The sequence below is a fragment of the Bufo gargarizans genome, chromosome 7 (assembly GCF_014858855.1).
Source record: "Bufo gargarizans isolate SCDJY-AF-19 chromosome 7, ASM1485885v1, whole genome shotgun sequence".
Taxonomy (NCBI): domain Eukaryota; kingdom Metazoa; phylum Chordata; class Amphibia; order Anura; family Bufonidae; genus Bufo; species Bufo gargarizans.
In genome coordinates this window covers 171,130,871-171,141,727 of record NC_058086.1, presented here as the reverse complement: position 1 = coordinate 171,141,727, position 10,857 = coordinate 171,130,871, and the positions used below count along the sequence as shown (strand labels likewise).

The 10,857-nt window shown below is 44.5% G+C and overlaps 1 protein-coding gene across 1 annotated transcript in view; it reads left to right on the top strand.

Moving 5' to 3' along the window:
* Positions 1 to 292: 292 nt before the first annotated feature.
* Positions 293 to 10,857, top strand: part of CNTN4 (contactin 4) — a 184,498-nt gene continuing 173,933 nt past the window's right edge. Inside the window, exon 1 of the mRNA XM_044300930.1 lies at positions 293 to 383. The gene's annotated coding sequence lies outside the window, so the exon portion shown is untranslated. The remainder of the gene's footprint in view (positions 384 to 10,857) is intronic.

Genomic DNA, 10,857 nt, shown 5'->3' with positions numbered 1-10,857 from the left:
AGCCCTCCCTCCCCTGAGTGCACCCTCAGCCCTCCCTCCCCTGAGTGCACCCTCAGCCCTCCCTCCACTGAGTGCACCCTCAGCCCTCCCTCCTGAGTGCACCCTCAGCCCTCCCCCCTGAGTGCATCCTCAGCCCTCCCTCCACTGAGTGCATCCTCAGCCCTCCCTCCTCCATCCTCTGTGCTGTAAGAGGAGGGATTTTCTCGCTCATCACCAGGTCTCTAAGTCTCTGACGTTCAATGTTGGTGCCCAGTCCGGCTCTCCTGCTCCGTGCCACCTCCGTGCCCATCTCCAGCCCCATCCTGTGCCCACCACCACCGCCTGCTCAGTGCCCGCATACACAGGGGGAGGAGGACGGGGAACCCGGGACCGGCGGACTGCAGGTGAGGAGGGAGGGCCATGCTCTGCAGTCAGGGCCGGGGGTATGCTCCTCCTGGGGGCGGCAAAGTATCCTGTGTGACCCGACTACTGGGAAATAACCGACGTCTGTCTGCCTGTATATCCATCTGTTGGGGGTTCCATTGTGTCCTCTGAGATGTGACAGGGTGAGGGGATGGAAAGGGTTAACTTAGTAGAGATTTGAGGATCAGAGGGAGAAGAGTGAAGACTCCCAGGGGAGATGATGGGAGTTTTAGCCACTCAGTTTGGTGACTCCACCACTAATTGTAATGCTATTCCTATATAACCCAAGGCAATGACAATCCCTCCGGCGCTGGGCCAGAGAACGTCGCACAGCGGTAACGCGTCCGCCGCCATCGTGGGGGACATTAATATTAAACCAGGGGCCACTGGACGAATGGACTTCAGACACCAGAGCTCTGCAACTCACTGGCATTCTTTACTGTCTTCAAAATCTCTGCTTGCAGTCAGTGAATGAAAATATCAGTTCTTCACCTCATGATACAGTCATTTACTATAATCATTTCAGGGTCTGTGTAAATAAGAATTCTGTTCACTGGCAACAAGCAGAGATGCTAAACATGATGACGATGCTAAACACTGGTGATCCAGTCATTTACTATAATCAGTTCAGGGTCTGTGCAAATAAGAATTCTATTCACTGGCAACAAGCAGAGATGCTAAACATGATGACGATGCTAAACACTGGTGATCCAGTCATTTACTATAATCAGTTCAGGTTTCTGGACATGGAGCTCGTTGTCTGTGATGAAATGCTCTGCAGCTGTTTTATAGGATTTGTGTCCCAATTCTTCAGCAATTTCATCCTCTGCATGCTGTCAGAGAATGGAATTCTTATCCACATCCAGAGGCTGAAAACCTGTCCTGATCACAACGCTGCTTCCAGACCTGTAGTGTTGTCAGTACAATGAACGTTTCCATCCACTGACAGCAAGCATAGATCTTTTTTAATGCAATTGCAAGTTCCATGGAGCATCGGTTTTCAGGAATGACAGGCAGTTGTGATGCGGTGAGTTCTACCACTAATGAAGTCACCCAGCTTTCCCAGGCCTCTGAACATCTGCACCCCTCCATATTTAGGCTGCTTTGCCATTTAGGCGTCTGGGAAAGCTGGGTGTTGACCTCTAGATGCTCCAGAGCTCGGCCGCCCTGATGTGACATTCCCTTTAAGAAGTGACACAGGGGTCGTTTAAGACTGTGCGGCTTTTCATAGGGTTAAAGTGGAACTGTCATTCTGTTGTTTATGTGTGTAATGTGTAGGGGCAGTGATACTGAACATTTTTGTAATATACTTTAATTACCAAAATCGTACATTTCTATTAGAAAAATAGCTCTAAAGTGGCCCATTTTGAGCCTTAGTAGCGCTCCTCTGTCTTCTGTTTACATAACACAGTCAGTATAGTCTCCAGTGTTATGTAAACAGAAGACAGAGGAGCGCTGCTAAGGCTCAAAATGGGCCACTTTAGAGCTATTTTTCTAATAGAAATGTCCGATTTCGGTAATTAAAGTATATTACAAAAATGTTCATTATCACTGCCCCTACACATTACACAAATAAAAATAGAATGACAGTTCCACTTTAAGCCTGGACCGGTCTCTGGAACATGATTAGTCCTTAAACCCATCTTAGCAGTATCTGGTCCTGGGAAAGCTGGGTAATCATAACCAATATGGCTGCTGTTACAGCTCTAAGAGCAGAGGGCACCCAGCTTTCCCAGATGCTGAATGTATCACTTGCTACAACAATTCTACATGACGAGGCAGGTAAAACAATGTGGGAGACGTAATGGCGGCCATATTGTATATTATCCAACTTTTCCAGGAACAGATAGAACTAAGAAATGGATTTCAGGAGAAATATCAAATTTGGCTTTTATCTCCAGTCGGGGGAGCAGGGTGCTGCCAGTGCTGGTCCATACCCCAAGATCATACCGCCCAGTTGTACCGATGTAGCAGATACTGTAAGTGGCTGGCCAGTCTGTCCTGTATGGCTCTACCCAGTGACCACTGTGTGCACCTCGTATGTGGACACGGTATGGCACTACTATTTTGGCCCTATATGACAATCTGTGGCACTATTATAGACATGACATGGACCTGTATGGCAGTTATTTTTAGGTGCTGTAGTGCATTGGTATTTTGGCACTATATGATAATATTATTTGAGCACTGTATGACACTATTGCTCGGGCTCTGTATGATATTATTTATTTGACATGGGGCCTCTATGACACTGTTATATAAGCACTCTATGACACTGTTTTTTGAGCACTCTATGACAGTTATATGAGCACTCTATGACACTGTTATTTGAGCACTCTATGACAGTTATATGAGCACTCTATGACACTGTTTTTTGAGCACTCTATGACACTGTTTTTTGAGCACTCTATGACACTGTTATATGAGCACTCTATGACACTGTTATATGAGCACTCTATGACACTGTTATATGAGCACTCTATGACACTGTTATATGAGCACTCTATGACACTGTTATATGAGCACTCTATGACACTGTTATATGAGCACTCTATGACACTGTTATATGAGCACTCTATGACACTGTTATATGAGCACTCTATGACACGTTTATATGAGCACTCTATGACACGTTTATATGAGCACTTTATGACACTATTATATGAGCACTCTATGACACTGTTATATGAGCACTCTATGACACGTTTATATGAGCACTCTATGACACTGTTATATGAGCACTCTATGACACGTTTATATGAGCACTCTATGACACTGTTATATGAGCACTCTATGACACGTTTATATGAGCACTCTATGACACTGTTATATGAGCACTCTATGACACTGTTATATGAGCACTCTATGACACTGTTATATGAGCACTCTATGACACTGTTATATGAGCACTCTATGACACTGTTAAGTAAGCAGGAGATACTAAAAATTAGCTATTTATGACACCAATATATGGGTGCTCTGAAACGAATATTTGAGCACTGTATGACATTAATATTTGGGAACTGTATAACACTATTATTGTGTCACTATATGACACTGTTATGTGGGTACTATATGACATTGCTATTTGAGCACCCCATGAAGCAATTTTTTGGGCACCGTATGACACTGTTATACACTCACCTAAAGAATTATTAGGAACACCATACTAATACGGTGTTGGACCCCCTTTTGCCTTCAGAACTGCCTTAATTCTACGTGGCATTGATTCCACAAGGTGCTGATAGCATCTTTAGAAATGTTGGCCCATATTGATAGGACAGCATCTTGCATTTGATGGAGATTTGAGGGATGCACATCCAGGGCACGAAGCTCCCGTTCCACCACATCCCACAGATGCTCTATTGGGTTGAGATCTGGTGACTGTGGGGCCATTTTAGTCCAGTGAACTCATCGTCATGTTCAAGAAACCAATTTGAAATGATTCGAGCTTTGTGACCTGGTGCATTATCCTGCTGGAAGTAGCCATCAGAGGATGGGTACATGGTGGTCATGAAGGGATGGACATGGTCAGAAACAATGCTCAGGTAGCCCGTGGCATTTAAACGATGGCCAATTGGCACTAAGGGGCCTAAAGTGTGCCCAGAAAACCTCCCCCACACCATTACACCACCACCACCAGCCTGCACAGTGGTAACAAGGCATGATGGATACATGTTCTCATTCAGTTTACGCCAAATTCGGACTCTACCATTTGAATGTCTCAACAGAAATCGAGACTCATCAGACCAGGCAACATTTCTCCAGTCTTCAACAGTCCAATTTTGGTGAGCGCGTGCAAATTGTAGCCTCTTTTTCCTATTTGTAGTGGAGATGAGTGGTACCCGGTGGGGTCTTCTGCTGTTGTAGCCCATCCGCCTCAAGGTTGTGCGTGTTGTGGCTTCACAAATGCTTTGCTGCAGACCTCGGGTGTAACGAGTGGTTGTTTCAGTCAACGTTGCTCTTCTATCAGCTTGAATCAGTCGGCCCATTCTCCTCTGACCTCCAGCACCAACAAGGCATTCTCGCCCACAGGACGGCCGCATACTGGAGGTTTTTCCCTTTTCACACCATTCTTTGTAAACTCTAGAAATGGTTGTGCGTGAAAATCCCAGTAACTGAGCAGATTGTGAAATACTCAGACCGGCCGTCTGGCACCAACAACCATGCCACGCTCAAAATTGCTTAAATCACCTTTCTCTCCCGTTCTGACATTCAGTTTGGAGTTCAGGAGATTGTCTTGACCAGGACCACAACCCTACATGCATCGGAGCAACTGCCATGTGATTGGTTGACTAGATAATCGCATCAATGAGAAATAGAACAGGTGTTCCTAATAATTCTTTAGGTGAGTGTATGAGCACTCTATGACATTAATATTTGGGAACTGTATAACACTGTTATAGGAGCACTCTATGACACTGTTATAGGAGCACTCTATGACACTGTTATATGAGCACTCTATGACACTGTTATATGAGCACTCTATGACACTGTTATTTGAGCACTCTATGACACTGTTATTTGAGCACTCTATGACACTGTTATATGAGCACTCTATGACAATGTTATATGAGCACTCTATGACACTGTTATATGAGCACTCTATGACACTGTTATATGAGCACTCTATGACACTGTTATATGAGCACTCTATGACACTGTTATATGAGCACTCTATGACACTGTTATATGAGCACTCTATGACACTGTTATATGAGCACTCTATGACACTGTTATTTGAGCACTCTATGACACTGTTATATGAGCACTCTATGACACTGTTATTTGAGCACTCTATGACACTGTTATATGAGCACTCTATGACACTGTTATATGAGCACTCTATGACATTAATATTTGGGAACTGTATAACACTGTTATAGGAGCACTCTATGACACTGTTATAGGAGCACTCTATGACACTGTTATATGAGCACTCTATGACACTGTTATATGAGCACTCTATGACACTGTTATATGAGCACTCTATGACACTGTTATTTGAGCACTCTATGACACTGTTATTTGAGCACTCTATGACACTGTTATATGAGCACTCTATGACAATGTTATATGAGCACTCTATGACACTGTTATATGAGCACTCTATGACACTGTTATATGAGCACTCTATGACACTGTTATTTGAGCACTCTATGACACTGTTATATGAGCACTCTATGACACTGTTATATGAGCACTCTATGACACTGTTATATGAGCACTCTATGACACTGTTATTTGAGCACTCTATGACACTGTTATATGAGCACTCTATGACACTGTTATTTGAGCACTCTATGACACTGTTATATGAGCACTCTATGACACTGTTATATGAGCACTCTATGACATTAATATTTGGGAACTGTATAACACTGTTATAGGAGCACTCTATGACACTGTTATAGGAGCACTCTATGACACTGTTATATGAGCACTCTATGACACTGTTATATGAGCACTCTATGACACTGTTATTTGAGCACTCTATGACACTGTTATTTGAGCACTCTATGACACTGTTATATGAGCACTCTATGACAATGTTATATGAGCACTCTATGACACTGTTATATGAGCACTCTATGACACTGTTATATGAGCACTCTATGACACTGTTATATGAGCACTCTATGACACTGTTATTTGAGCACTCTATGACACTGTTATATGAGCACTCTATGACACTGTTATATGAGCACTCTATGACACTGTTATATGAGCACTCTATGACACTGTTATTTGAGCACTCTATGACACTGTTATATGAGCACTCTATGACACTGTTATTTGAGCACTCTATGACACTGTTATATGAGCACTCTATGACACTGTTATATGAGCACTCTATGACACTGTTATATGAGCACTCTATGACACTGTTATATGAGCACTCTATGACACTGTTATATGAGCACTCTATGACACTGTTATATGAGCACTCTATGACACTGTTATATGAGCACTCTATGACACTGTTATTTGAGCACTCTATGACGCTGTTATTTGAGCACCGTATGACACTGTTATATGAGCACTCTATGACACGGTTATTTGAGCACCGTATGACACTGTTATATGAGCACTCTATGACACTGTTATATGAGCACTCTATGACACTGTTATATGAGCACTATATGATGCTATTATTTGAGCACTCTATGACACTGTTATTTGAGCACTCTATGACACTGTTATATGAGCACTCTATGACACTGTTATTTGAGCACTCTATGACACTGTTATTTGAGCACTCTATGACACTGTTATATGAGCACTCTATGACACTGTTATATGAGCACTCTATGACACTGTTATATGAGCCCTCTATGACACTGTTATATGAGCACTCTATGACACTGTTATATGAGCACCGTATGACACTGTTATATGAGCACCGTATGACACTGTTATATGAGCACTCTATGACACTGTTATATGAGCACTGTATGACACTGTTATATTAGCACTCTATGACACTGTTATATGAGCACTCTATGACACTGTTATATGAGCACTCTATGACACTGTTATATGAGCACCGTATGACACTGTTATATGAGCACTCTATGACACTGTTATATGAGCACTCTATGACACTGTTATATGAGCACTCTATGACACTGTTATATGAGCACTCTATGACACTGTTATATGAGCACTCTATGACACTGTTATATGAGCACTCTATGACACTGTTATATGAGCACTCTATGACACTGTTATATGAGCACTCTATGACACTGTTATATGAGCACTCTATGACACTGTTATATGAGCACTCTATGACACTGTTATATGAGCACTCTATGACACTGTTATATGAGCACTCTATTACACTGTTATATGAGCACTCTATGACACTGTTATTTGAGCACTCTATGACACTGTTATTTGAGCACTCTATGACACTGTTATATGAGCACTCTATGACACTGTTATATGAGCACTCTATGACACTGTTATATGAGCACCGTATGACACTGTTATATGAGCACCGTATGACACTGTTATATGAGCACTCTATGACACTGTTATATGAGCACTCTATGACACTGTTATATGAGCACTCTATGACACTGTTATATGAGCACTCTATGACACTGTTATATGAGCACCGTATGACACTGTTATATGAGCACTCTATGACACTGTTATATGAGCACTCTATGACACTGTTATATGAGCACCGTATGACACTGTTATATGAGCACTCTATGACACTGTTATATGAGCACTCTATGACACTGTTATATGAGCACTCTATGACACTGTTATATGAGCACTCTATGACACTGTTATATGAGCACTCTATGACACTGTTATATGAGCACTCTATGACACTGTTATATGAGCACTCTATGACACTGTTATATGAGCACTCTATGACACTGTTATATGAGCACTCTATGACACTGTTATATGAGCACTCTATGACACTGTTATATGAGCACTCTATGACACTGTTATATGAGCACTCTATGATGCTATTATTTGCTCTGTTTAATCCTGGAGTATCTTCATCCTCTGATGGTTGTTGGACTTGTTGTCCCTCCTCCCAGTGAATGCAGAAGGCAGTGTCCGGTATGAAACCAGGACGATTATTTGGCGGTTGTGGGGCGGCCGCGCTGATCCTCTGCTGATGAAATTGTCCGATCTGCTAAGCAGATTATTAATGTGTGAGCTGAGGAGGAGGCGCACAGGTTCATATACGTGGGTCTCAGAGATGAGCGGCGCCTCCGGTGACGTAACTGGGGGAAGGCACCGCTGGTTCCTTAGTGAATCTTACTTGTCATCTTTTTTATGAACATATGGACTGTGATCATCAGTTTGAGGAAGAGGAACCCCGACACAGATCAGGGGGGGTGAGAGGCACTGTCCTGTCATAGGGTGAGGCTCCGGGTCAAGGGGGAATGTGAGGTAACGGGAGACGGGGGGAGGATTAGTCCTGGGAGGTATAAGACAAGGGTGAGAGGTTCCATGCCAAAGTGTGAGGTATGAGGCACAACAAAGCAGAAGAGTGAACTGAACCCTGAGTATTTTGCCTGCCGTGCCTCATGCATCAGTGTCTCCTGTACCCCAAATGTCAGCGTCATCATCCTGTACCCCGAGTGTCAGTGTCATTATCCTGTACCCCAAGTGTCAGTGTCATTATCCTGTACCCCAAATGTCAGCGTCATCATCCTGTACCCCGAGTGTCAGTGTCATTATCCTGTACCCCGAGTGTCAGTGTCATTATCCTGTACCCCGAGTGTCAGTGTCATCATCCTGTACCCCGAGTGTCAGCGTCATCATCCTGTACCCCAAGTGTCAGCGTCATTATCCTGTACCCCAAGTGTCAGTGTCATTATCCTGTACCCCAAATGTCAGCGTCATCATCCTGTACCCGAGTGTCAGTGTCATTATCCTGTACCCCGAGTGTCAGTGTCATTATCCTGTACCCCGAGTGTCAGTGTCATTATCCTGTACCCCAAGTGTCAGTGTCATTATCCTGTACCCCAAGTGTCAGCGTCATTATCCTGTACCCCGAGTGTCAGTGTCATTATCCTGTACCCCAAGTGTCAGTGTCATTATCCTGTACCCCGAGTGTCAGCATCATTATCCTGTACCCCAAGTGTCAGTGTCATTATCCTGTACCCCGAGTGTCAGTGTCATTATCCTGTACCCCGAGTGTCAGTGTCATTATCCTGTACCCCGAGTGTCAGTGTCATTATCCTGTACCCCAAGTGTCAGCGTCATTATCCTGTACCCCAAGTGTCAGCGTCATTATCCTGTACCCCGAGTGTCAGCGTCATTATCCTGTACCCCGAGTGTCAGCGTCATTATCCTGTACCCCGAGTGTCAGTGTCATTATCCTGTACCCCGAGTGTCAGTGTCAATATCCTGTACCCCGAGTGTCAGTGTCATTATCCTGTACCCCGAGTGTCAGTGTCATTATCCTGTACCCCAAGTGTCAGTGTCATTATCCTGTACCCCAAGTGTCAGTGTCATTATCCTGTACCCCGAGTGTCAGCGTCATTATCCTGTACCCCGAGTGTCAGTGTCATTATCCTGTACACCGAGTGTCAGTGTCATCATCCTGTACCCCGAGTGTCAGCGTCATCATCCTGTACCCCAAGTGTCAGTGTCATTATCCTGTACCTCGAGTGTCAGCGTCATTATCCTGTACCCCGAGTGTCAGCGTCATTATCCTGTACCCCGAGTGTCAGTGTCATTATCCTGTACCCCAAGTGTCAGCGTGTCATTATCCTGTACCCCAAGTGTCAGCGTCATTATCCTGCACCCCAACTGTCAGTGTCATTATCCTGTACCCCGAGTGTCTGCGTCATTATCCTGTACCCCGAGTGTCTGCGTCATTATCCTGTACCCCGAGTGTCAGCGTGTCATTATCCTGTACCCCAAGTGTCAGTGTCATTATCCTGTACCCCGAGTGTCAGTGTCATTATCCTGTACCCCGAGTGTCTGCGTCATTATCCTATACCCCGAGTGTCAGCGTCATTATCCTGTACCCCGAGTGTCAGTGTCATTATCCTGTACCCCGAGTGTCATTATCCTGTACCCCGAGTGTCAGCGTCATTATCCTGTACCCCGAGTGTCAGCGTCATTATCCTGTACCCCGAGTGTCAGTGTCATTATCCTGTACCCCGAGTTTCAGTGTCATTATCCTGTACCCCAAGTGTCATTATCCTGTACCCCGAGTGTCATTATCCTGTACCCCGAGTGTCATTATCCTGTACCCCGAGTGTCAGCGTCATTATCCTGTACCCCGAGTGTCAGCGTCATTATCCTGTACCCCGAGTGTCAGCGTCATTATCCTGTACCCCGAGTGTCAGCGTCATTATCCTGTACCCCGAGTGTCTGCGTGTCCTTATCCTGTCCCCCGAGTGTCATTATCCTGTACCCCGAGTGTCATTATCCTGTACCCCGAGTGTCTGCGTCATTATCCTGTACCCCGAGTGTCTGCGTCATTATCCTGTACCCCGAGTGTCATTATCCTGTACCCCGAGTGTCTGCGTGCTCCTCGTGTTGCTCCTTGTGTTGTTTTTATTTTGTCTGAGTTTTGACTGCGGCTGAGGACGGATCATTTCTCGTTTATTTGTCTGCGTTCCAATGTCACAGAATTTTGGAAGACATGATGAAGGCGGTGGCGTTTCTGTTGTTTTGGGACTGTTCTCGTCGCACAGATTGCTCGCCCTTCTTCGTTACTGCACAGACTTCACTATTTTGTGGCCCTCGCTCTCCGCAGACATTTCGTTTTTTTACGGTTTTCTTCTTTATAAACGGTTATTCAGACCGTAAAATGATAAAATAACGGGTCACATTGTGGCAGTGAAAGGAGCACGTAAAAGAGGACCTCAGGGCCGCTCAACCTCACCCCACAATATGGATGCTGTCATGTGAGCGAGCCGACCCCTTCATGTCTAAGGCCACTTGCACACTAGCGTTATT